The sequence below is a fragment of the Mugil cephalus genome, chromosome 23 (assembly GCF_022458985.1).
Source record: "Mugil cephalus isolate CIBA_MC_2020 chromosome 23, CIBA_Mcephalus_1.1, whole genome shotgun sequence".
Lineage (NCBI taxonomy): Eukaryota > Metazoa > Chordata > Actinopteri > Mugiliformes > Mugilidae > Mugil > Mugil cephalus.
Window position 1 is genome coordinate 11,480,836 of NC_061792.1, and position 27,660 is coordinate 11,508,495.

Here is a 27,660-nt window from a genome sequence, read left to right on the forward strand (position 1 = left end):
CACGGGGGCTCGGGAAATCAGTATTCAGGCCGATGGTGGAGCTGTTACGGGTCTGCTGTTCACACATAATGAATGTGTTAGAGACCAGACTTCATGTAAAGGGAATGTGGGAAAGAATGAAGTTCACTTGACCTCAATATATTCCCCTCAGCTCCTGAAAATTGCTTTTGCTTTGGTCCTTCCACTTGATATCTTTCTTTTTTTTTTTTCCGCCGATCACAAAGAGTCACAAAGATCCACCGGGCGTCCTCTGTGTCTGTGCACCGTCAGCGCTGCTGTCGTGGCTAAGATTATGCTTAAGAGCATGATGCACATGTGCCAACTCAGCAGCTGTCACCGAAAAGATGAGGAAGGCCGGAGTATGAAAAGAAATGTGTTCTTGCTTGACACTTTTTCAAGCTGCCAGAACTGCATAAAAAAAAAGAAAAAAAAAGAAAAAAAGAAGAAGAAGGACTCTGTTGTGGCCCAGTGGGTAAACAGGCTCTTGTCTCTCAAAACAGGGGACCAGACTCGAGTCCGTGTCCTCGCCAGCTTCTGCGAGGATGCTAACAAGCCGATAGCGCCGCAGCTACGTGCAGATGGCAGCCAGAAGGTGTGTGAAACTTCCCTGTCAAATAAAAAGTCAGCACTTTGGTGCAAGTTTGGATTTGAAAAGTTCATTAAGTTCTTTTAAAGTTTTGTTCAAGGCAAGCACTTCCTTTTTTTTTTTTTAGAAATAAATAATAAACCCGATCAACCAAATTGAGGATTGTGTTTTTCTACGTTGAGAGGCACTGAAAAGGTTTTCGTTCCAGGTGCATGAGGACGTGGGACGCTCCGGCTGCGGCGACCGACAAACGTAACGGTGAGTGGCGCATCTGCAGCCTTCAAAACGACTCTTCAGACGTCCACAGATGTTCCCACAGGCACCGCTATGTCTTGCTAATCTCAGCCCTGACAGGTCCCTGATAGGAAAACATGCAACCGATAGTAGGACTCGTAGGTGATGCTCGTTCTACATTTGGATCCAGACAAAATGATTTCATTTTTTTTCGCTGTGAGCAGGGTTTTTATAATGAGGTGATTGGGCTACGAAGCATTTTACAGGCTCATTTAAGATATTTAAAGTAAGTAGACACTTGGATATTTAAGTGACAGATGTTGGTAATAACATTTATAGGCCTGTTAATGGTGGAAATAAGGCATTTATTTTATTATATCACATCCACCACATAGGGTTACACTGTACAATCCTGGCGCCCATGATTTGAGTTGGTCAGACTCTCTAATATTCGTCTGGGGTTAAACTGATGAATGCCCACCACCTAGAGGCTGCTGGTGGTATTGCACCTTACAACGTAGCTTGTATTGCTGCAGTGTCTTGTTCTCCTGCTGTTAATTTACCCTTTGAACCGGTCACTTTAAGCAACATAAGCAACAACTTGCCTTTTACAAACCCTCTATTAAAAGAAATAATAATAAAAAATCTCATCAGCAGCCATAACAGAGTCTGTCTTTAATTCTGATTCTGGTGGCAGCAGAATGAAGCAAGGGCCGCCTCCACCGTGCTCCTCAGGTTTCCAAAACTAAATTAAACTCTAAATTGCAGCTTAATTCAGCCAAACGAGGTTTGTCAAAACTGTATTTAAATAAAGTACACGGGGATAAGGGTGCTTTATCATTCTCCTCGCCGCGCGGCAGCATAATTCACCTGCTGCATTAAGAAATCAATCTTGTAATGAGTCAAAGCGGCAATAAAAAAAAGATTTTATGGTGAAGAGCTGCAGTCAGAGAAGGGCTCAATGATAAGGGCTTATTGAAATGTCACCTATTTGATCCATGTAACGGCTGCTGTGTCTTTTTATAAAACACATTAGTCCCCATTGGATGCGTTAAGAGAATGAGCAGAACTCTTAAGATGTAGAAGAGAAGGAACTGGGCTACATGTGCGAGCAGATAGGACTCGGACCATCTGTGATTGCTGACAATCTTGTAAAACACCGAGCTACTACTTGGACTTTGAAGCCAAAGACTTTCCGAGTTTATAAGACAAGTGTTTTTTTTTTACCTGCCAAACTGCAGCATCTGCTCCTGAGCCCCCTTTTTTTTTTCTTTTGACTGAAGCAGCAATAAGATTTTATTTTCCATTGCAAATTCCTTTATTCGTCAGAACGCTTTTTTTTTACATGGCAGAGCGTGCACAGATTAAGATCCTGCTTAATATTTCATGAAGTTACATCACCCGCACTACCCCGCCACCCCTCCACTTTAACACGTGACTTAATCGTAGTGCCGATTGGCTGTTTGGAGGTCGGCCGTGGGAGGGGGTGACACCTGATGAGCATCTTGTGCAACGCAGAGACAGAAGGGATAGTTAATGATGAAATTCCATATTTTAATAAAGACTATAATCTCATCTCACACTAAATTACGACCACAAAATAAATATATATATATATATTCATAACCAGCTATGGCCAGAAGGGGGAGCACCTTCATCTCTGCTGCTCTCTCACTGTACACAAGAAAAGCAATGATAGAAAGGGGGTGGGCACGCTGACATATCAGATAAAACCGAGCTGCAAGTGAAGTGACTGTGCAGACTGAGCCCCAGATCAGCCTTTAAAAACCACATAACACCCCCTTCTCAGTCGCTGTTACGACCCGGCTCACTCGGGTTTAAGGAGGCGTAGCATAAAATGAACCAGATGACAAAGGTAAAAAGTCTGTGCAGCCAGCTGTTGATCAAACCCACTGTAGTTTATATCAAATTCTAGCAGAGAGCCAAGTGTTTCAAAGAATAGCTTTTCAGTCACACAATACATGACAAACAAGTGTAACCTCAGTTACTTTGGCGTTTGTAATGAAATATGACTTCTGATTTTGTATTTTGTACTGTTTTGAAAGTTCCCTTTTAAGTCTTTGACCGGTTTAATTAGCTTTTAGTGATTATTAGCTAGGCTGGTGGAAATTGCTCATTATCTGACCAAGTGCAGTCTGAAAGTCTTCATATTTTCTTGACACGTCTGTTTCATCGCATCAAGAAATCCATGCTAAGTGGACTTGAGACGGCCAGGCATCCCATAATGCATTTTAGAGACATCAAAAATACGCTCATGTTTCAATTATAGAAAGAACGTACTGACGTAAACTTGATAAAGTTTAATTCAGGTTGCAATACCATCATCCGCCACTAGATGGCTGACACGCATTATGCAAAAAAGTAACAATAAACATCTAATTTACTAATTTGCATAATATTTGAGGTGCAGCAGATTCTAAATAAAACATGCAATGAAGTTGACGTTTGTGCTAAATATACAAGCAAATTAAATGTTTACCTAGCGGAAACTCTTATAGAGATAACAAACTGTTAGAGAAGTCCACACGGAGATACATTCTTCAAAGGCACTTTTTTCCCATAATGCATTTTAGAGACGTCAAAAAGTATGCTCGTGTTCCAGTTATAGAAAGATCGTACTGACGTAAACTTTATACAGTTTAATTTGGGTTGCAATACCACCATTCGCCACTAGATGGCTGAAAAAGCAGGAAAGACAGTCTCCACTCAATCATCTAAGTCGACGTTTGTGCTAAATATACAAGGAATTTTAACGGTTACCTAGCACTTAGCACAAACCCTCCCAGAACTCTGTATATCCAACCCGTTAGAAAAGTCCACACGGAGATAGACACATCCTTAAAGAGCACTTTTTTATTTTTTTCATGCCTGCGAGTAAGACACTGATTTGGGAGGCGCACAAGGGCGGCTTTTGTGATCCAACAAATCCAACAGCACTCGCTGTCGGCTTCTTCGAGTGGAGTGAGGGGCGACAGAGGTGGTTAGCCATTGTTGCTTAGACAGGTATAGTAATTACATTCTCCTCCATTCAGCCCCTATCTCCATACAGCACCGGCGTACCCCTCTCAAACTCCATTATACGCTTGCCAAGTGGAACAAAAGCCTAACATTCAACGTTTTTTTTTTTTGGCACTCAGAAAAGAGACACTGACCCTTTTCTGGGGTTGGACGTCAAATTGTGTCATGCATGGTCTTGCAAGCTGCACACTATGACTTTTAATTTCTCAGAGTGGGGCGTTGTATCAGCTGCTGGATTAACCTAATTTTGGCATGAAAGCACTTACAGCCCTCAACCTCGCGCTGACCTGGGCAACACATTAAACCGTTTTATTTCTTGTTGGCTATATGATCCTTTTTTTTTTTTTTTTTCTTTGTTGAAATTAGAATTTCTGGCAAGAAGAAGAACATGCTCTTGATTGTTTATCAGAGGCCCCTCTTCAGATCTACTCCAAATTGAACTGTTAGGGCTCGGTAGACAATTCCTAATGAATACAAGGGCGACACACATCTCGTGCACGCTGCTCGAGAGCGCACAGATGTTATAGTGCAGTCTGATGTAGAACACAAAGCAAGGCTCTTGTCTTGTCTGATGAGAGGGCTCATTTGGAACTGCCATTAGCAGACATATGATTTATGACTCTGCCTGCGCTCCTGCACAAACCACCACTTTCGCCTCAGCGGCAGAGAGCCCTTCGCTGCGTCCATGCCTCAGCTCGAAAACGCAGCAGGGCGAGGTTCAGCGGCACAAACCACCGAATAAGACTTTAAAAATAGACGGAAATACAGACGCGAGGGCTCCATGTCTGTGCGGGCGTTCGCTGCTTTTCACCGGATTCGTTTAAGGGCGGCTACTGCGAAGGAGGTGCAGTTTCGGTTTTGTTCAGGCTGAGTCAGATGCGTTCTTCAGAGAGCTGTCCACGTCGGACACAGCTTTAGATGTAATCAGGAAAGCTTCGCTAAACTAAACCAGACAATCTCATGCTTCACTTTAAATGATTCATTTGTGAGGATTCTGCTTTTGTTGCCTGGGGCTGGATCTCAGAGCTTTAAAAAAAAAAAAAAAAAAGCCCCAGTTTAGCAAAACTACATGTACCATTAGCGTATTAATGCAAGATTGGCTGATGTCATGATGGGTATTCGGTTTGTTTCATGTTGAGATTTTCAGAACCCTCCCTGGCAGTGATTTCCAGCTCCTCATGAGGAAATCCTAAGGTGTACCCAGGGTGGTCCAGATATGTCTTAGCCCTGGCAAATTGTCGGTCCATCCTGGGGTCTCCTCTTAGCTGGTCATTCCTGGTTAACGTTCACCTCACCAGAAGACCTAGCTACCCAACGTCAATGACCAGAGGTGAGGGTTGGTTCTTGCCATCATTGGGTGAACCCAGCTGATGAAAGATCTCCGTCTGTACTCTAACAGTATTTGTATGTTCTCCTTCTTTTGGGGCGTACATACAAGACCACCCAGACCCTTGAACCTCCACCAGCAACTAGCTTCCTGGAGTTGTTTGCCTTCTGCAACAACAAACCTAACACACTACCCATCCTGTCCACTAGTGGGCCTCAGCTGACCTTTCAACCTTCCTCCTTACCTGCTCCTCAGCTGCAGTGAGCTTCCCTCTGATTCCTGGCTGGCTCGAAGCCTCACTCCTCTCCCGCGGCTTTCTGCTCTTCATCCCTTTCCTTCCCCTCCCTGGTTTTACCTCACTTTCTATCTAAGACCACGGCCGCCTTCCGACTATTTCCTGGATTTCTTTGCGTGGTTGCTCCCCCCCATCTGCCTGCCTTCCTTCCTTAAGGCCTGTTTGAAGTTAAGTCTCTTTTATCACGGCTCATCTTCCCCCCGAATCTGCTTTTGAGTCCAGCGCTACAAACTTAGGATGTTGCTCTTGTACAGCAAGCGCTGAATCCAGCGGAGTCACCGGGAAGCCCTGAGGCAAAGCCTCTCCTATCAAAAGCTTCATAGGAAAAAAACAAGACCCCAGAGGGCACATAAACCCGGCCACCAGACGCTTTTGTTTCACATTTTCTCAATGATATTTCCATCAAATGCTAAAGCGCTTGCTATTTTGACCAGCAGTAAAGAAACACTACTCTCATAACTTCCTCTCTTCTGTCCTCTTTAAATAGGAAGTGGCTGCTGATGGTGGCGGGACCGAGGTGTCGCTCTCTGCCTGGGCGCTCCGCCGTGTCACATCTGTCCATCTGTCAGGCGCGCAGGCCCATCAATCAAGCGGGCTGAACGCAGGTGAGTGCGAGGCGCGGCGGGCGACCATTAATCACTCAGAGACACGGGCGCCGGTGGGCTGCGGCGGCGGCTGGATGCTCGAGTTTAACTACTTTGTCAGACAAGATGCAGATATCTCAATCTCAGGGCTGCTGTGTTTCGCTTGTTGTTGCGGAGCATATACACACACGTCCAGTTAAAGTCTGATTAAAGAGTATACGTGCTGGAGAAAATCAATTTCCAAACATATTATCTGGGCGTCTTAGTCAAAGTAACGTGTTTACATGTCCAGTTAAAGTCCAATTAAGGTAAGTACTGTTTTGTTTTTTTGTTTTTTTCATGTGTAAACACACGACTGACACTACTTTGTCAAGTTGATCTGCGCTCGGTTCTCCAGTGTCTGCAGGAGAACATGTGTCTAATATAATATACATATTGAGTTTCACTTCCTCGGTACCCTTGTTCTTAATCCACTATGGGCTCATTTAAAGACGTAATAGGCCAAAACGTGTTGGAACAAACATCTCAGCTCGTTCAACGTCTTTTTTTTTTTTTCTTTTTCTTGCTTGTCTTCATTCAGCTTCAGATCTCTCGAGAAAGCTCCTGGGTTTGCTCCCCGCTGCTGGAAATTTGGCGTAACAGCGTGAAATCTATAGCAACACGTTAACCAACACTCGGGGAGCGTCGGCGGGAATTAGCGCGCAGACGGTATAGCCCCGCGGGGCGCACCCAAACAGAGCATAAGTGATGCAGGTGGAAAGTTTATTTTTTTTTTTTTTGTGTGTGTGTGTGTTTGTTTGTGGGTAGATGCAGCTCTGTTTTCTCACATTTCTAGTTTAGATTCTTAATTTCAACACCTTCGTTCGTCTGGCCGTACCTCCGCGACCGCCGCCGTCCTCGCGTGTAGCGCAAGTCGCTTCCTGCAAATGTTTTGCAGATTGAGAAAACAAGGGATGAGCTGAGCTTTGCTGGAGGAGGGAAAAAAAATGCAAATGGTCTGTCTCCATTCACTGAGCTGAGGAGAGAACAGAGAAGCCAGCGGAGTAAATTGAGACGGATAGCCGAGCGTGGCTTCTTCTCTATCTGTTTTTGTTAGTCCTGCTTTCGTGATATTTGAAGGGAGAGACTGGCTCACAAACACAGACTGACACCATTGACTTTAAAAAAACAAAACAAAAACACCAGCAGATCTTCTTTGAGGTTTATTGCTGAAATGATACACATCGAAGGGCACATGTTTTAAGCTTGTGGATCTTTTTCTACTTGAGCTCCTGTACAGAAACAGCTAAATTGTGCCTTTTTGTTGTTGTCATTATTATTATTATTATTGTTCAGCGTGCGTCACCGAAACGCTGCGCGAATTCAGAAAGCGGCCGCAGATTCATCGGGTATGTGGAGGAGACGGTCCTGCCGGAGAAATCTTTAATAAAAGATAGACCACCTCCAACCTGATGCAGCAGGTTGTAGAACAGGGGAGGAATGAGGAGTAGCTCCTTGGCCGTAAATAAGAGCGGAAAATTCACAACACACCGTCACTTGGTCCGTTTTGTTGTAATACGGGAGCGTGTCTCGGCTCGGCCGCTTCTGGAGGTAGATATAGAAATATTTCTCGTGGCGCTACTCAAGGGCACATTAGCAACGCTGACTCAAACAGTAATTGCTTAATAGCGGTTATGACAGACGCCATGAAATGGTTTATTCATGACAGAAAAATTCCCGCTGCTGCCCACCTTAGACCTTTGCAATAGGCCGGCGAAGAAAATCACAAGAGCTTAAAAGCGCAAACAATGGAAATTTGCTATACGGATAAATAATTTAAAAGCAAACGCAGAAGCTGAGCTGTAGGATGGGACGCCAAAGGCAATTAACTCGGGAGTGTGAGAGGGCAATTAATTTTGCTTATCAGTGATGTAGTTCCCGTTAACTGATTTCAAAGTGCGTGTTTTGTTCAGACGGACATTTGTGAACGTCCAGCTGCATGAACACGAATCTGCAATGATGTTCCTGCGGGAGTGAGTCTTCGTTAATCAGCTGTCTATTTAGGTGCTCTCACGCCAAACTTCTGGACCACGAAGTTGCACTTGAACATATTTTGGTGATAAAGCTTCATGGTCGAGGCCTAGTGAAGGCTAATGACAAGGTTGAACTTGAACACATCTCAAAGACTACAGCTAAAAGTGCATACGTTTTTCACCTGTATGAAAGGAAATAACTCATTGCCAGCAGATGGCAGTATCTGTAGTCGTCTTACAGAAGTGGAAACTGGAAGAGCTGTTTTTGGCTAGGAAGCTAGGGCGGGCTACAAACCGTCATACGGAGCTAGCCTCCTTGAACCGCCAAAATATGCTCAGAATCCGACTTTCTCAATGTCCCAGTGTACATGCAATGGAGAAAATTGAATAACTAACTGGAACAGTCCTCCTCCTCCACGCTAGGTGGCGATACGTGTCTTGTCAGCAGGTTAATACCGCCTCCTTTCTAACAGCAACTAGATGGATAATAGTTCAGCTTTTTTAATCTTGTGCATAATGTGCACTATCCCTCAGGTGGTTCTACCAGCTTTGTTTACCTTCTTCTTCTTCTGCGCAGTCGTTGGGGAGCATACACACACGTTGTCCAGTTAAAGTCTGATTAAGACGTATACCTGCTGGAGAAAATCGATTTCCAAGCATATTGTCTGGCTGTCTTAGTCAAAGTAACGTGTTAACATGCAATTAACTTGTCCAGTTAAAGTCCAATTAAGGTAACTATTGTTTTGTTTTGTTTTTTTCATGTGTTGCTGACAGTGGTGCAGGACACGCCAACGAAACTTTCTCCGGCGGCCTTACGCCAGGAAATATTTGCTTATTTGAGTGTTCAAAAGAGATGCAACGTTTTTCTCATGCACTGGTTTCGCTAAGCCGATAAAGGAGATTTCTCCGGCCGATTCAACAAGCTAAAAAGCCGCCGTCGTGGGGTCCAGCTGGTGGCAATGGTGCGCGACCCACCGACTTAACTGTGGCCATAAACGCTCACCAGCAACCGTCGGCTTGATGAGTTGCTAACGGGTCACCGTCGTTAGATCATCATGTCGAATGGTTCTCGTCTGATTTCTTTGAGAAATGAAGTCTGTCTTCTTTACGCCCTTTGCTCGGTGCAGCAGACAGTAGAGAACGGATGAGCTGAATGTACGTTTTTGAGTCGGATCATTTCCGTCTTGTCTTCTCCGCCGCTGTCGTCTGCACCTGTAATTGAAGAAACGTGGCAGCCGTTTCCTGTAAAGGCTCCAACCTCAGACCGTTTCGGCAAATAGTAGATATATTTTCTTTTAAAGGTCACACCGAGTTTCGCGTGTATCAACAGCCTTTCTGTGCTAAATGTGTTGCAGGGCTAGAGATCAAAATGATCGCAGACCTGATCTTTAAAGCTTCCCACAATCAAGGTTTTACTGGAAGTGTCACGTCTACCTGAACTATCCATGAAGTAGCTCTGATTAGACCGCGATAAAGGCAGTATGAGGTTATTCAGAAATTATATATATCTTAAAATTCTGCCTCAAATTGTAGGTGTTTTTACGATCCATTCAGATCTCACATTGTATTCAGACTCATTCAATATATTTCCCAGTTGTAACAATGCTCGAATGTCCTGACTTATCGTTTTAAACTTTCTATTTAATGACTATAATCTGGAATTTCCGTGGCCTTGAAATGTGTACAGTCCTAGATATATAAAAGCTTCCATGGAGGAAAAAAAAAAAAAAGAAAAGGAGACACTTTGTCCCCTGAGCACTGTAAAGAAATTCTCGAGTGCGTTCTCCCCTCCTTCTTAACCACTGGTTTAAAGACGTGAATGGTTAACCTTCGGTCATCCCCGTTTTTTTATTTTTTTTCCTGTAACATCAAAAGACCATCTCAGGCTTCAAAGCTTGTTTTGATCTCCAGAATAGGATTTCGACCTGATGAAACCGGGATAATAGACATTGCCAAAGGACTCGGGGCAGACAGCGCTCGTGGTCCGCAGCACTCTTGATCTACTCACATGTTCTTTACCTGTGAGACCAGAGATGCTGCCGGCAACGAAAACCTTTCTCATAAGAGATTGTCTGGTAAAAATCGCTTACCTACCGAGGCAAGGGTATGTGAGCCTTTGAAAGATCCTGGGCGAGGAGCATTAATGAGAAAATTGGATCAATCAGCCGGCGGTTTAGGGATAAGGACGTCCTTTGGAGAGTTCTTCAAAGAAGACGTCAAAACTTTGAATGCTGTTGTTCTCCGCGGAAATAATGGATGTCCCTTCCCTCGCGACACTCCAAATAATATACTTAAAAAATCTATTTTTAGAGCTCAAATGTGTGAAAGCTTTGATCAGGAGGTCCACAAGTGGGCCACTGACGGGTGAAGTGAACAAAGTGCGGATATCCACTGGAGTACATTTCTTCTTTCTCTATGAATAAATGCACATTTGTAGTCAGTACGTGGGCTTCAATTAAAATAGTGACCGTAACCTGCACCCGGAACAAACAGCGTGGCTCATTTGTACATACAACAATAGACGTCTATAATTCAGAGGGTTCAGCTGCGCGTTCGATACTGAGCGGGATCAATTGTTGGTTTCGATCTTCTCAAGTGGAGAAAAAGTCGTATGAAGGCGGACGCCGCCTGCATTTTCTTTTGCGGTAATTAAGAGCGCATATTTGATCATAACTGAGATGAGTTTCACAGCAGAAATCGATGGATGCTTCCATTTTCCGCGGAGTTGCCTGCGGGCTAAGGGAACGTTTCTGTTTCCCAACTCTGTGTAATCACCTGAAGAAACATACGAGCGTCCTTGAACACTGGAGCCTCTCTCCGCTGCCTACCTGCCTGCCCTCACTGAAGCAACAATTTCACACCGAAAATACAATAATGGCTCATGACCTGTGCCATCCACTCTGCTGTGTCGCTTCGCAAAACTTCCCTCTGGCTACCGAAAGGCTCAGCCACACGCGAGTCTATTTCTGCTGAAGCTTTGCTCTGCATGAGCCATAGAAAGTCTTAATAGTGTTTTTACACTTTTAGGATTCATTGTACAACTTTCAGATTCTGTGAAATGGAGCTAACTTCCTCAGCGCACTTTTAAGATAATCTTGTTTGAAGTGATGCGCACAAAGGCGCAAGGGCATGGGAGGCATGGAGGATAGAAAGAGGGAAATCAATCCCGCTGCAAAATACATGAAAATGATATCTGTGGTTTCAAGTTGTAATAAAATCAAATATTGTTTTTTTAGTTTGTCTTATACTGTATATTAACTCTCTGCCAATTTCTGAAGTTTTTTCCTTATTTTGGAGTATCTGGGGAACAGTTTTAGAAATATTGATGACTCAGCGTGTACAAATATTTCAAACTTTTAGCCAATAAATTAATTTTTTTATTTATTTTTCTGTTGTTTTTGAATCAAAAATTGAATCGAAACAATTTTTTAACCAAAAAACAATTCTGGTTAATAATAATTAAATGTGATCAAGTAGACGATTAATCAATTAAAATCAACCTCCCGGGAAAAAAAACATGAATTTTATAATTTTATATCTATAGTTTTAAGTTTTCATAAGATTTTTGTTGTTGTTGTTGTTGTATACTATTTATAAAGGCTCTGCAAATATATGACCTTTTTTTGGAGTTCCTGGAGAACAATTTTAAAAATATCGATGACTCATCCTGCACTTGGGGGCATGGACTAAAATTTAAGCCAGTAAATTATTATTTTTATATATATATTTATATTTTTAATCTAAAATTGAATCTCTAACATGTAGAACATTTTAACCACAAGACAGTTCTGGTTAATAATAACTAAATGTGATCAAGTAGACGAATAAACCATTAAAATCAACCTCACTGAAAAGAACATGAATTTTATTTATACGATTTGAAGTTACTATGAATTAATTTATATCTTACACTTCACTGTATATGAACTACTATAGGGACAAACTTAACACAGAATGTTTTAATATTATATTTTGTATTTTAGAGATTCCCAGAATTGCTGATGACTCATTCTGCACTTGGGGGCGTGTACACATTTTCAGACCCCTCCCTCCCTCCTCCTCCTCCTCTACTTTACAGATTAATATAGCTGGGAGGCACCTACTTGTCATCTTTGCCCAAAAATGTTAAATTAAATGATTAATACGTGTATAAAGAAGCCTTTTAATCCATTAAAGCAACCGTGCGATTTTTTTTTTCAAGCGTTTTTATTTTGCTTTCTTGGCCCGACTTTGATGTAAAGCCCGATATCCGTACACGAAGCTTGAGGCAGGAGCCCAGCGTAAAGATTGCAAACATGCGCGCGACTGTTTGCGGACGCACACAAATGAGCCGTCTGATGTTTGAAATGCTCTTCATATCTCTGATAGCTGAATGAACTGTAGTGCACTCCTTCAAGGCTCCCCATGGGCCAAACAGACTTATCTCGGTCAAACCCCTGTCAACACCACCACCACCACCTCCACCGCAGCCATACCATATTTTGATGTTTGTGGTTCGGTAGAAGTAAAGCTGTCCTTCACAGCTGGCAGCGGTGATACAGAGAGCTCAGACAAAGATCAGAGAGGCTTAATATTTACAGTATTACTCACCGATTATGAATGCAAAACTGGCATCTCGCATGTTTATGAACCTCTATAGCGGGGGACCCATTACCTGCTGCAAACATATTGCTTGGAGGTAAACAGTGTGCCACACTCAGTGACATAATGACTCATATACGCATTATAGCTCCATTTTGTTTTGAAATGTGGCTAATTTTATTTTGTCACATCTGCCACACTAGAGACTTAACATGCAGCAGTGTTTGCTTGGCCTCCTCTCTTATTACCCAGTGGTCTGTAATGACTTCAGTTGCCAACATCTGTAATGAGCCTCAGCAGGAGAGCATGTAGGCGGAATAAATATTGATTAGCATTTTGTTGTCATTTGTAATCTAGGAAAGGAAATTCTATTTCTTTTTTTATTTTTTTTGCACCAGTGGTACATTTACACAGTCACGTCAGGGCATTAGCGACATGCAGATTAACCCAAAAGGTCTAGCGTACTAGCTGTGCACCAGTGACCTCTTGTATTTTTCTCACAGTTTGGTGGCGAGTCTTTGGGGCATTTGAAATGCATGGCAACATTGTAGATAGAGACGTGGGTTAAAACTAGGAAAGGGCAGACTTTAAGGTTTGGACAAATCAATATTAAAAAAATAAATAAATAAGTACAGGCAACAAAGCCTGGCTGTGCCTCCAGTCGCTTGGGTCTTCTTGACCCGAGAGTTGAATGCACCATAAAGATTACAGCTGGTCTCCACCTATATAAAAGAAAATAACTCTTCGTACCAAAGGGTGACAGTCGTCTGTGTTGGTGAATCAAAAGGACGAACAGGAAGAGCTATGATTAGCTCGGAATTAAAGATTAGCTGCAACCCATCGTAGAGGTATCCTCATTGGAGTTCTTCATTTTTGTTATTTCGTCAACTCTGTCTTTCTTCTCGTGCACCAGTTGTCCAACCTGAACATTTGTCTGATGATATCTGACATGGATCCAAAATGCCAGAAAACCTAGGACCACCAATGGTAAACCCAAGCGCCCGAAAGAAGCCAATATGAGACTTCAGTTTTTATTAAAAATCAGGACAAAAAAATGTCCCAACTTAGCCAATTACAATTGTAAATGAACCTCTTGCCCCATCCCAACCCATCCCATCCTTCTCCACCTTTCGACCAACCAAGTAGGATTCCATATTCTCAAATCAGATATCATATTCCACCTTATTGGGATTGTGTTTGCCTTGTTTACTCTTGCTGAAGTTGGTTCCAAATACGAAATGTCCAGAAATCTCTAGAAACAGTGAGTCCTGGATGTGTCATGTAGGGGTCTCCATTGTTGGGCTATAATCTTTTTGGCTGCAGTGAAGCCAGTCAACCAATTGTTTTTTTTTTTTTTCAGTAAGAGACAGCTAAGAGTCATCATTTAAAAGATGTACTGCAGGATCCATTGGAAACCTTAGCCCTGTCAGCAATGATATAGTTTCAATTACCTTCTCCCAGAATGGAGCCAATGGTTCCATGAAGGCAGAACGAACAATATGGAGTCACTTCTCATTAGGTGTCTAATTGTAGGTGTTAAATATGCTCTATGTCAAGATTTAAGATGTATATTTGATTATATATTTGGTTTCCTCAAAAACTCAACTTTTCTGTTCAAATCAACCCCTTAAACAAACAGCCGTGTGGCTTCAGGTCAGTCTACCAGAAACACATGCTCACCGGAGAAGCCATCATGGTGTACCCTGGCCTTTAAATTACAACCTGTGCTCTGAGAAAAACGACCCGAACACAACAAAATACAAGCCCTCAAATTGGTATTGACCGAGCGTTGATTTCAGTGTCTGCTACAACACTGAAAAACCTATAAATCTAAGCGGCTAAATTATTAACCGACGCCGTTACGGGTTTGTTTACCTTGGATTTGTCGATTGAACACGGGGCGTAAGACGGCTTCAGGTTTCACCAATAATCAGCCAAAAATCTGCAGTTTTTTTATTTATTTTTGTTTTTTTTAATCCTGTCAATAAGAACAACGCTTGAAGTGTTTATTTGGCGGCTGACAAATCCAACATTCGCTGGCTTTCGATGGAGAATCCACAGCGTCTGCGCTCGTGAAATCTTCTGCGAGTGAAGACGCTCGGCTGAACACGTTGGAAAACAAGGAGTTGGCCTTTGTAGGGAAAGGTCAACATTGAGTCTGTGCACGAAGGAAATAATCATTTAAACATACTCACAGGGAAGAAATACTGCTGGGATATGCAGCTCTGTGCAGCTGGTAATGTCATTTTGTGTTTGATTTATTTAATTCAGTTTACATTTATGCATATTTTTCAGTTAATCTCATTAAAAAAACACAGTAAATTGGCTATACATTGTGAATAATGATTATTTTTAGCACCTTTATAGCAGGGATTTCAGTGTTTTCAGGCCAAAGGCCCAAAAACTGATGGAGAGATTAAGTACCTACTAGATATGTTCTATATTAAACTCGGGCTATTTATAAATATTCATTATTATTATCATTTTGCATTCAATATGAAGCTATCCCTTATCCCTTTACTAAAATATGTTGCATTCATGTTAATGTGTATTTAAAGAAACTTAAATTTATGGGGGAAAATGTATAAAAAAAGTCTAATCAACCAAAGACCTTCTGACCCCTAGGGGGTCCGTGCACCCCGTGTTGAAGACCTATGTTTCACAGCGTTACACGTTGTATTTAACCACCGTGCCGCTGCAGGAGGTGTACGAGCACAAACACTCCCAATAAAAAGTGAGGAGCGAGGAAATAAAAACCTGTGCCGCCGTCCCGAGGTTGAACTTTCAAGGTCTGCTCTGAATCAGTTTACTCTAATTTCACACTGTCACTGGAAGTTGGGAGACGGAGCCATCAAGCACAGCACGGCTAATATGTTGTTTCTTCTCTAATGGCTGACTGCTTGGCTCAGATCTGGGCGCCTTTTGAAGTCGCGCTTCCCCCCTTCCACTTGATAAGTGTGACTAACAACCAGCAGCGGGTTGCCACTGAGGAACAGCAATATTGTTAAAAGTAATAGAGGTGTTATCTCACTAATGCACTTCATACTTTACAACTGTTGGAAGGAGAGCATCGGGCGGGCGGGTAGGTGGGTGGAGGGGAGGAAGAGGAGGAGGAGGAGGAGGAGGAGGAGGCAACAACTGATGGCTGTTTTTCACAGCCGCTACTCGAGAAGAAGAAGAAGAAGCTTGCGGTGTTTTACGGCGGCACGACTCGTCTGTGTTTATTGAGGAGGAATGAATTGCACAACAGCAGCTCTGTGCCTAATGAAAATAAATCATAAATGATGACCCGGGGAGCCAAACTGAATTATATGGAGCGGCATCAATCGCGAGCTTCTGCGGGGGGTCACAGGTTCTTGAACCCAGATCCTCCAGATTTAACGCGGCTAATAAGTTTCTGGTTTCAATCCTGCGGTGAAATATGATGTAAATCAAAAATGACTGAAGAGGAAATGGGCCTTGTGGACTACTATAGCGACGACGGAAAGTTATTACGGATGCGGCGTGGAATATTTGGGATGATATTATGTAAATCCCCGTGTGGAGGATGAAATTGTTCCACTGTTTTTTTTCTTTTTTTTTTCCTCCCTTCCCCTTTCCGTTCTTTCTCTCTGGACGTCGGCGCTGCCAAACACAAATAACTCTTTAATATTACAAATGCAGCCTCAGACACTGTGAGCTTCTTACCAGCTGATAATCCGCCGCTGAAAATCCTAAATATACACAATTCCAGAAACGCCGGCCTTGTGTTTTTCCAATTATATTGTCATTATTTTCGGACCAATTTCCCGCATGTAGCTGAAGTTTACACAGTTTGTTTCGGTGCTTCTGTGCAAATATTTTGCTAATTCTAAACTGTAACCCAATGCATTCAAAAGCTCGTAGCGACAAGGTCCACAATGGGTCCAAAAATATTGAAAATCTGCTCTTTTGTTGTTGTTTTCAATATATTTTCAAAATTTCTATTTTGAAATATTTTAAGAACAATTTTGTGGATGAAGGTTTTTAAAAAAAAAAAAAAAAAAAAAATCCAGCCTCTGGCAACACTTTGCCCTTTAGACACGTTTGAATAAATACCTACTGACTTTTTAAGCCGCTACTGATTTAAATAAATACTCTTTATCCAGAGCTGCAGGTTCTTCACTGTATTCTCCCTGATTATCCGCTCGCCGCTCTCAGACCTCCCGGTCCTCGGCTCGTATCGTGACCGGGTGACGCAGTGTGGAGTGGACGAGGCTGGAGGACCGCATCCCCATGCCTGAGTGTGTTGACTATGATTAATGACTGAGAGGGAGGTTAAAACAGTGATTACACACCAGCTGGCATGCCTCCACTTTTAACGTTGGCGCCTCTTCACCCGTGTCTGGGGGGAAATCTGTGTCTGAGACCCGTGTGATCTGTAAACGGAGGAAAGAGGAGGAGATGGTGGGATTGAGAGAGGAGGAGGACAAAAATCTTCGGAACAGACTCTTTGCTTGAAAACTGCTCTAAAAACAATTATCCAGTCACATGCGTTGGTTGTTGTTGATTGAGCATCTTGCTAGTTACTATCCGTTTTCGCCATCCCATGTTTGGCAAACCCATCCATCCACCCTGACCACCTTTTTCCAGTGTAAGGTGGAGATCATCACATTTATTAGCTAAGTAAATGTGGTTAAAGTTACACATTGTCGCCTCCATCAGATGTTTGGCAAACACATCCATCCACCCCGACCACCTCTTGATGTCACAGTGTCACCTGAAGTCTTCTGTCATACTAACTATGGCCACTAGTGGCCGCTATGACTCGACCATTGACTACTGCTGCTACTTTGTGACTACTAACTACAAGCTATCTTAAAATAAATAAATAAGATAAATATAAATAAATGAAAGGTGGAAAAACTCCATCAGACAGGGAATTACTAAGTTCTGCAACATTTACATTTTTAAAAATAACTCGGCTGGAAAACTTTAAAACAAGAAATGGAGACAAACAACAAATGCATTATTTAGCTTATTTCTGGTTTAAAGCCATTGAGCTCAACATTTGGAAGTAGTGGCAGAGAGATAAAGACACTTTAAAGAGCTTGTTCTCTTCAGTGTGATCAATGTGATTGATACTTCCCTCATCAGAGCGGGCTTCTGGTTCTGCTGTTCCCATGACAACCAAGTTCCTAGCCAGCCTATTATGCCCGAGTTTATACCCATTACTCGGCCATTTACAAGATCGGAGAAGAACCTGGACCCGTTCTTTTGTTGAGCGTCTTCTCGACAGTCGGTCAGTTATTATTATTATCATTTCTCTCTGCTCCCTTCGTGTCTTTGTCCCATAAACTTTTTCACTCTGTCCACTCTGTTCTGCAGACAAACTAAACTCGATTTGCACAAATGAATTTCCGTCATGTTTTGCTCCCCTTCTTGTCAGCTGATTTACACAAGCGTGATATTTCTAAGTCGAGGAGGAGCGCGATCCGGAGAACAACAGCATAACGGGAGTCTGACAGTCCCTCCCTCCTACTCTGCCCCCCCCCCCCCCCTGTACCTCCCTCTCCGGTCATCCTCAGAGGAGTTGTCCCCTGCCCAGTGGCATGTGGATGTGTATAATGGAGATGGATGGTGGCTGGCTCTGCCACACCGTGGAACAGACGGACTCCTCCCTAAACGCTTGTCTGCCAGCCTCCATCAGTCTCCCTCCGACAGCCCTCCGGAATACAGCCCAGGTTCGATTTCGTCCCGCTCAGGTGTGTGCGATCATGTGTGTGCGCTCTTTTAAAAAGCACAAATATTAACATACTTTGTTTTGAAGAGCGGACTTGAAACACGGGGGTTTGCGGAGCGTGTTTGGAGAGTGTTAGTGCTGAGTCCTTCTTAAACTCTGGAAGGAATTCAAGGAAAACTGCATCATCAAAACAGATATCCCGTAATCCTCTGGGAGGTGGTAAAAGTTGTGTTACGCCCTGATTCCTTGCGCCTGTCCGGTGGAGCTGGTACCAGATGCTGTGGCGCTCGCTGACCACACGGTCCAAGTACCGACACTCAGTCTCGTTTAATTAAGCTGCTGGATCAATAAACTCTGTGATATAACCCCCTCTCCCTCTTCTTTTTTTTTTCTTCCTCCTCCCTGGTACGCCATCTGTTCCCAGTGACTCAAGCAAGACCAGTACAACCTTTCTTGGATCCTCTGAAATAGCCATTAAAAAGCCATTAAGAAAACACCAGAAAATGGGACGGGAAACAGTTTTTGGTGCGTGGAAAAAAAGAACAGAAAACATCCCATTTCTAAAAATGGGATGTTTTTTCTGATGGCACTTGATAGATTACACAAAATAACTGCAGCAATGGTGAATTCAGGGAAATAAAAACACAATATAACCTTGTTTTGTTGCACATCTATCCACCTACATCTATCTACATCAGCTGTTGAGGATGCATTCAATACTTTTGTTCCTTTTTCATTATGTCTTCCTGTATTTCACTTGCAGGACTAAAGCATTAAAAGTTACTTCCTGGCAAAACTCCAAAGCCATTTCTTTGTAGCACTCAGTTTCTCAGTACTCTTCACCTTTTAATGGGCACTTGAACACACCTCAAATACTGCATACTTCTGGTCACGTGTGAAAATAGGAAATGCCTCTTCATACCAGCAGGTGGCAGTAGTCTGTATTTGTCTATCTTACGCGTTTTGTTGTTGATACTAAATATAGACATCTTTAAAAAGCATATGCAGATTTACTCAGTTGATAGTAAGTAAACTAGTTAGTCTGGAGTCTCTCCATTGAGAATACCTTGCTTATAGTTTATAATACGCAGATTTGAATGACGTTTTCACATCCTTTTATTCTGAAATGGTTGCTTTTTTAATTCGTCAACATTTTCATGAGTTAGGAGTTGTGTTTGCAGGCTAAAACCATTCATGCCACTTTTAGTTTCTCAGTTTTTGGTCTCCACCATGTCCTGAGGGGAAATACCTGGCTATGCTAACGCTATGTTTGCTAACTCGCTTAGCACATCTCGTTTAGTGCTTCATTGTTTTATTATTTTTTTATATACTGGAAAGAGCTGACCGTTACGTCCATATGATTCTGTAATGCAGTGCAAATGTAAAAAAGTTACTGGCTTGGGCGCTAAACAGTTAGCTGAAAGTATCGATTAGCGTCAGACTTCGGTTGGTAATATTCTTTGTTCTCCAATTTAATGCTTGTAAAACATATTGACACCTGAAGGAAATAAAGTAGTCCAGTGTGTTTTTAAGAGATCGTGCCCAGTTTGTATTCAGCCTTACCTTGAGATATTTTCATTGCAGCTACATTAAAGTTAATATAGCCATGTTTTATGCTCCAAGGAATCGGTTCCATCCGGTGGATCAAAATGCAATAACGCCTAGGTTTTCATAACACAGAGATGCAAACAGATACAAATTATTCAGCCGTTTAATTTGTTTGTATCCACATCTGGCTCCAAGTACTACAAACCACCCATCGAAGGAACGCTGTGTTTTCCACTGAAGGTTTTTTTTCTTTTTTCTTAAATTTATTAATGCACTTTTCTGCCATTTACAAATTGACTCGGTCCGTGTAATGAGATCTTGGAGGTGGGTGGTGGAGATCACCGGTGCTCCAGGTACTTGCTGCCTGTGCATTGGCTTCTAACTGACTAGCTAATTAGTCAGCATTAGGCATGAATGAAAGCAGCAGCTGTTAAACATTAACATGTCCAATTTGGTTGTGCGTGGCTCATTCTAAAACAAGGTGCGTTTGTGTGTTGATTTTCGGTGGAGTAAGAGCAGACCTCATTTAGCCGGAGTCAGGTTGGAGAGCAAATGGAGCCACATCTACTGAAGACTAACCACTGGGTGGGTTTAGCACCTGCAGTGCATGTAATGGCTCTGACAAACATTTTAATTAATCCAAACTCCATAATAAGAGGAATATTTTCCGCCCTTTTTGCCGCAATTTCTGAAAGGATAGCACTGGGACGACGAGAGGCTAATTTATGTTCTGTCGAGAGCAGGCTGCAGTTCATAAAAACCTCGGAAGAGGAAAAACCGAGACAAGGAGGCTTCTCTGACTTATTACACTGGTGGTTTTGGCACTGACGTGAGGCACAGGCCAATAAAAAATACCGCCTGTTCTCTGGGATTATCCCGGCGTTGATGGAACTGACAGGCCGCCCCTCGCTCCGGGATTTTGGAGTGAAGACAACATGCTCCGTGGCTTCATTCACCCGTCCCGGCTCATCACTCTCGGATGCTCCGTACCCAAACAGTCCCTGGAGCCGCTCCCTTAAACGGAGCTGGTGGAGAGCAGCTGAAGGATCTGTGACAGTAATGCAGACATTAGACTAAATTGCTCTGTTTGCGGTTGTACGTGTGACTCAGCTTTCGCAGATGTCGGCTTTAGTAGAAATAAACTAGTTTTCAAATATTTGTCTTCCGCTCTGAGATGCTTGTGGTGAATTTTCTTCATTTATTTACGCATTTTATTCACAAGGCTGTTAAAAGACTTAAGTGACAGCGTTGGGTAAAAGTCAACTCTTACAAATGAGTCACATGGGAGTCTATCAAGCCAAGGTTGACAGGTGTGATGTAAGGCACAGACACAGCAACTAGAACTACCAGCAACAAAGACCAGCTGTGAAGTTGCGTTATGTCATCTTTGTCTGGGCCAAAATAACTGGCACTTGAACACTGATGCAAAGACGATAGCAGAAACCAGAAAACTACTATTAGCTTGGAGGCTAAGAAGCTGCTGCATAGAACTGGGAGGTGTCAAGCTAGCTAGTTTATTTTTGTCATGTCTAGCCAATGGCTAGCTGGTAAACATCATCCAAACTGGGAAAAGCAGAAGACTACGATTAGCTTGGAGGCTAAGAAACTATAAGAGCTAACTACCTTCGTCATTAACGTTTTTTTTCTCTTGCACTGGTTTACTAAGATCACAGACTTGTTCTGCCTTTGCGTCAACATGTTGAAATGGCTGAAAAGCCTCTGGCAACTCAAGTCAAGGCAACTAGCTAGGGCACGCAACCAACGCTAGGGCAACAGAAAACCACTAGCTGTCGACTTGGTGTGTCGGGGCCTTTAAAATGAACATTGCGCAAAGAGAACAGCCAACTACTAGCTTGTAAACACCTTCCAAACTAGGGAAAAGCAGAAAACTGCGATTAGCTTGGAGGCTAAGAAGCTATAAGGGCTAGTTTGCTTCCGTCACCAACATTTCTTTTCCCTTGCACTGGTTTGCTAAGATCACAGACTTGTCCTGCCTTTGCATCAACGTGCTGAAGTAGCCAAAAAGCCTCTGACAACTTGGATCCAGCTAGTTGCAGTGGTGCGGGACACACAATCAAAGCTGGGGCAACATAAAACCACTAACTGTCGGCTTGATGTGTCACGGCCTTTAATACAGTATGGCAGTGGTCAATGATAAAAATACTTCTCACAAATCCAACTTAATGTGTAGATCCTTGCATGTGAAGACAAGAATCTTCCATAAACGTGCTCGCAACTTAACGTGCTAATGACATAGCTAGTCACTTAATACTCCTCAGCTCAAGTTCTTGTTGTGGTGCTCTCCAACGCATCAAAGTGTTTCACAGAATAATGTCTCAGTAATATTTCTTGGATTGATCCATTTTTGTTTCTCCTTGAGAAATAACCCACCTTTCTCAGCCCTGTGTTTCCATAATTGTAGTATTTCTGGGAAACAAACACATTCATCCTTTCCCTGAACCAGTTGTGTGACATATTGTGTTTGCGCGTTTGTGTAGCTGCCCTTTTAATTTCATGTTTCACTACAGAGCGAAGGAGGATCATCCTCCCCGTCGTGCAATAAATACATTTTCCAGTCTGGGACTAATTCAGTAAAGCCTGTTAATGCAAACACTGCTCAGCGATTCCTCCTCGCAGAGGAGTCGACTCGGCTCTACAAGTGGAGCTCGTGAGCTGCCAGAGGCCGTGCAGGGGCGTCTTTTGCCAGGCGCTGCGTTTTTAAGTTGCACCTCTCTGTCGCGGGGTCCGGGGATTGCGTCTGAGCTCGTACTGTGATCTCAATGTCAAAGCTCTTGTGGAAAATTGGCTTCACACAGTAATGGCCCTTAACCGGTGTTTCTGTGTCATCCATCAAGAGCACAGACGCTGTCCTGAAAATGCATCATCATCTCTGCAGGGCGCTGCTTTTCATCCAGGTTTCCCTAAATGACCCTTTCATACCGAGCATTATTTTTGTTTTATTAATACTTGTTAGATGTAATTCCTGTTCTGGTTCCAGTAAAATTTCTACCTAGCAGTGGTGGTGTCTGCCTTGGGTTGACGACCGACTAAAGGGAGAAAGAACAGGATTTGTTTCTGCCCCCGTGCCTCTGAATATATTCTAATCAGTCCCAAACCTTTGGGCGATTTCAGTAAACGTTCCCTCAGACTCTCATGTTAAGTTAGGGCTTTCCCTCAGTGATGCGTTACAGTCGGTTAGCTGGCAATCAATACATTCCTGTGAAAGACACTTGCACTGGACATCAGGACTTCTACACGGCTAGAAAATAGTACATGGCAGGAAAATAAAGGCCTGATCATTCTGTGTAAAATTAGCATCTTGTGTTTACTGCTCTAATTACTGTCATGCAGTTTTAACTCGCTTTTGTGGCTGAAGCAGAGACGTTCATGTTCCAGTGTGCATGGAAAAAAAAAAAAACTCCCTCTCAATTATAACCACTTTCACTCCCTCCAACACCCATTCAAATGATGCAGATTAAAACTTACGGCTCAGACCTGCGCGGCTGCTCCGTCGCCGCACGTCCGCGCGCATTTGATTAAACAATAACGGGTATTTTTCCGATTCGCGCTCATTAAATTAGCGCGCATCTTGATGCGCTCCTCTCGGCTCGGGTCGTAAATCAACGCCACTCGGGTATTCGCACACGTGGCGGTCGGAGAAGGCGCTGACTGTCAGGATTGTGCATTTCGTGCGAGCGGTGGTTAAATGGCAGATGCGGGAGATGACGCAGATTGATTTTGTCTGACAGAAGCAGGATGGTGACAAAATTTTGTCACTTTTCTGGGCAGCCTCCGTGTATTTGAAGGTGTCTGGCATAGACTTTATAAAGAAGGACAGTGGAACTGCTTCTAAAAAATAAAGCCAAAGCAAGCAGAGCTCCCCCTGGTGGCTGGCTGCAGTATAGGTCATAAGCTCCACCCCTTCCATGTTAGTGGGCGGGACTTGGATCAAACTAAAACACTAAAATACACATCAAATAATTATTTTTCAAGGATAGTTTCTGTAATTATAGGTAGTTAATTTAAATGCATTACATAATTTGTGTTCCACAGGAAAACAACTTGGTTGGCACCAGTCAGACTGTTCACAATTCAGAAAGTTGAATCGGTGGCCAATTAGTTCAATAGTGTGTTCCTGATCCAGGCTTCCTAGCCCTCCAGTTCTTCTTAATCATTTCCTTTCATGCAGACGCAAACCACACATGTCACCTGGCCTTGGCTGCAGTCTCTTGTGTCGAGAAGCAGCTTTTTGTTCCAGTCTCCATTTAGCGTCGGCACACGCTGATCCCTGCAGTTTGCACTGCAACAATGCCGCAGTGGAAACATCCACCAGGATGGTAGAGACAGAGCCGTGACAAACGGGACTTGTAAGTAAGTAGGGGGAGATTACACCGCTTGCTAAACTCTCCACGGGGGGAAATTCTAAGCAGATCCAATGGATGAAGTAATTCAATTTGAGCCCCTGAATAATAGCATCATTTGCCATGGAATTAGCATCCGCCACTATCAATCAGCACGGTGAAAGACTAGCACAGGCTGCGCCCACCAAGGACGCCGCAGCTTTCTGCAGAATTTGACTCATTTGTCAGGTTAACTTGACTGGAGTCACTCGGCGCGAAAGCAACAATGTGCAAGTGTTTATGCGGATTTTAAAATAATGAACGCATTTCCTGGCTTCTTCCATGTACGTACTTAGGTTTGAACAAATCAGTGCCTCTCATTGTATGAGTCGTGCTCTTGTCTTCTCCAAGGTAAAAAAAAAAAGAAAAAAACGTATTAACATAACGAATAGAATTTAAATTAAATCTGAGTGGAGAAACGTATTCACATATACACGCTGCATACACTTTATAGAGGACTTAATTGACTGTCACCCATAAAAAAAAAAATAATTTGCAAATTACAGTATTGACTGCTTCGTTTAATTTGCGTTATAATGATTAATTATAAATCTCTCTATATTTTTAACTTCTATCAACATAATCAAAGAGAATAATTACTTTTCTGTGAACTTAGACAAGCGGCATAAATCAGTGGTTTTATTCCTGAAAACAAAGAATAAAACAAGAATGTGTGAATGTATTTGAATTAATGATCGATACGGAAATACAGATACTTGTACCGATACCAGGGTTTGAATCAAAAATCTAAAATTCAAACTATATCCAGGCTCAGGAGACCTCTTTTGAGATTTTTTTTCCCGAAACATGTCTCAGTCTTCCTTAGCCGGATGGTAATGGGAAGAAGCTGTTCTCTCCAGCGAGAACATGTAGCTCCCGTTTTAGCTTCAGCTTTCAGCTCGGTACCCTGGTTGGGTGTCCAGGAAAACACTGCCTTCGAATTGAGGAGATAAAAGGTGGACCAAGATCCTTCGTTAGGAAAGCCTTAGCTCAATCGAAAGACCGTCAGGAAAGCAAAGTCGAGACAAACTCCCTGTGATGCCGCTCACTCTGCGGTGTTAATTACTCTATGCAGAGTTGTGAATGTAGAGTACTACGGCCCATTATTCCTGCAGCGCGCCCGTGATCCGTATCACGCGCTTCCGCGGGGCCCGCTATCATGTGCTCTGCTTTCTCCGCGGCGAACTCTTGATGTGATTTCTGCCTAAATTGAAAATTCCTCTCCCGGCTCGACAAATTGGCACCCTTTCAGTGGTGAAAATTGAACAAATTAGACGGTGCTGGCTGCATTCAAAGAAGAAAAAAAAAAAAAAGAAGAAGAAGAAGGAGAAGGGGGGGTGGGGGAAAAAAAATAAAGCAGTGAAGAACTTATTGCGTTGCAGAGAGCGCGGAGTTGACAGACGTCTCAACACAAGGCCGTTATTAGTGTCAGTTTCTCGGCGAATGCACCGCTGAGCATTGAAAGGCTCTGTTTTCTCCGCGTGCTTTTAAATTAAATCAAATCTAAAAGAATAAAGGAACTTGCTCTCTCTGTTTTTCTTTTTTTTTTGAATGCGGCACCACGCCGTCAGTTTATATTTATTTATTTTCTTCTTCTTCTTCCCGGCGCTGCACATGCTAATTCTCAAAACGAATGACTTCGCAAACCGGACCAATTTGAGGGCCCGAGCGGTTTCCGGAGAAATCTTCTTTCTCACCGAGGAGACGCTCGACGTTCGGAGCAAAGGCTGGCAATTTGTTCCGCGTCTGTGACACCTCGCGGCTCTATGTAGGTTGCAGAACTTCCTGAATTAGTAAATGCAGATGAAAAGCTGTCAGAGCTTGACTTTCGAGGCTCTATATATATATATATATATTTTTTTTTTGTCTTAGAGTGTCACAATCTGCTTTTCCGAGGCTTAACTCCCTCTTTCATCTACTCTTTTATAGCCGCCGCCGCAAAGAAAAGAAACCCCCTTCTTCTTGTCACCGACTAAATGAAAATCAAAACACGCTTGAATAAGCGTTTCATATTCGCTGCTTCCCGTGCTGTCGCGGGCTGGATTTCCGCGCGAGGGCATCCGCTAAGGACTTGTGTTTGTTTGTGCGTGCGCGTTGTCTTATCCTCTAAAGAAAAAAAGGCAGTGTTGTGTAGAAGCTCGCTGCGAGATGACCGGGTCAACCTTATCGCTGACCGAGGCTGGCAAAAACGTCAAAACATCTCCCCTCCTCGCAATCCGCTTAGGAGGAGGAGGAGAAGGAGGATCAGCACTTGTAAAAGTGACTGGCACTGCCCTAAGCGAGGTTTTCCAGGACTCAGCAAAAAGGAAGCTTAACAAAAACAACTGATGTTCAAGGGAGTTAATCATTATCAGTGTAGGTCCAAGGATTTCTGGATTCGTCAACTTTGGGGAAGGTGTTGCCGAAAATAAGGAAAAAAAAGGAAGGTTTAGTTTGAGTATTTTCGGTGACAAGCCGACGTTTGGACTGTGCAGCCCACTGGGGAGTCCACAGGCTTGGATCCATCTAGAGGTGACCCCGACTTGACTGGCAGCTTTTGAGGAAAAAAAAAAAAAGTGCTTACAAAGACCCTTGTGGCAAAAAAAGAACTTCTTCAGCTCCTCCTGTCTAAATGATTCAAAGTTTAAAACGAGAAGATGCCTCCTCCTCGGCTCATCATTTTTTATTATTTTTTTTCCTTACCTGCCAGTCAGAAATCATCCCGGCTGACACATTTCCAGCCCTTTGCCGGGGAAGGAATCAGATCATCCATGAACAGAGGCTTCGCTTTCTAAAACGAGCGGGTGAAACAATTGCCAGGTTACTGTTGGAGAACGGTCTGTCAATGAGGCTCCCGCACCTGGAAGGGTGTTGTCTCTCTCGGGCGGACGGGTCGGACGCTTGACAAGTCAACTAGCGGAGCTGCGTGTCCACAGACCCGCGGCCGAAGCTTCAAAACTTCCCCTTAAACTCCCCGAACACTAAACAGCATCATCTGCGTATGTTGAGATATATCCGGTCCGTGCAGGATTTAAAGCACAAATGAAGAGATCAAAGAACCTTTCATCATTCACATGAAAGACAAAAAGATGGGTGGAAGTCGCAGAGAAGCATTAATAACGTGCAAATGCACGGATGCCCTTCAGACCTCCGCTGTGAGCTCTGCGGAGCCGAACTAAAGAGACATCCGAGTTGCGTTCCTGCGTTTCCCGATTTTCCTCCAAATAAGCCGTCGGCTCATGAATGTGAGAAAAAAAAAAGGGTTACAAGCTGGGCTTCCTCAATTTTTTTGTTGAGGCTGTAGCTGATAAAAGAAGAAACGCCATCATCTTCCTGCTCCTAATGAACAATAATGAGCTGCCACGGCCTCATTG

General features: G+C 43.1%; 1 long non-coding RNA gene across 1 annotated transcript; it reads left to right on the forward strand.

Annotated features, from left to right (window-relative positions):
* Positions 1-393: 393 nt before the first annotated feature.
* On the forward strand, positions 394-6,085 carry LOC125000897. The gene is made up of 3 exons (XR_007111410.1): positions 394-592; positions 795-844; positions 5,969-6,085. It is a non-coding gene; the product is annotated as an uncharacterized LOC125000897 (long non-coding RNA).
* Positions 6,086-27,660: the final 21,575 nt, after the last annotated feature.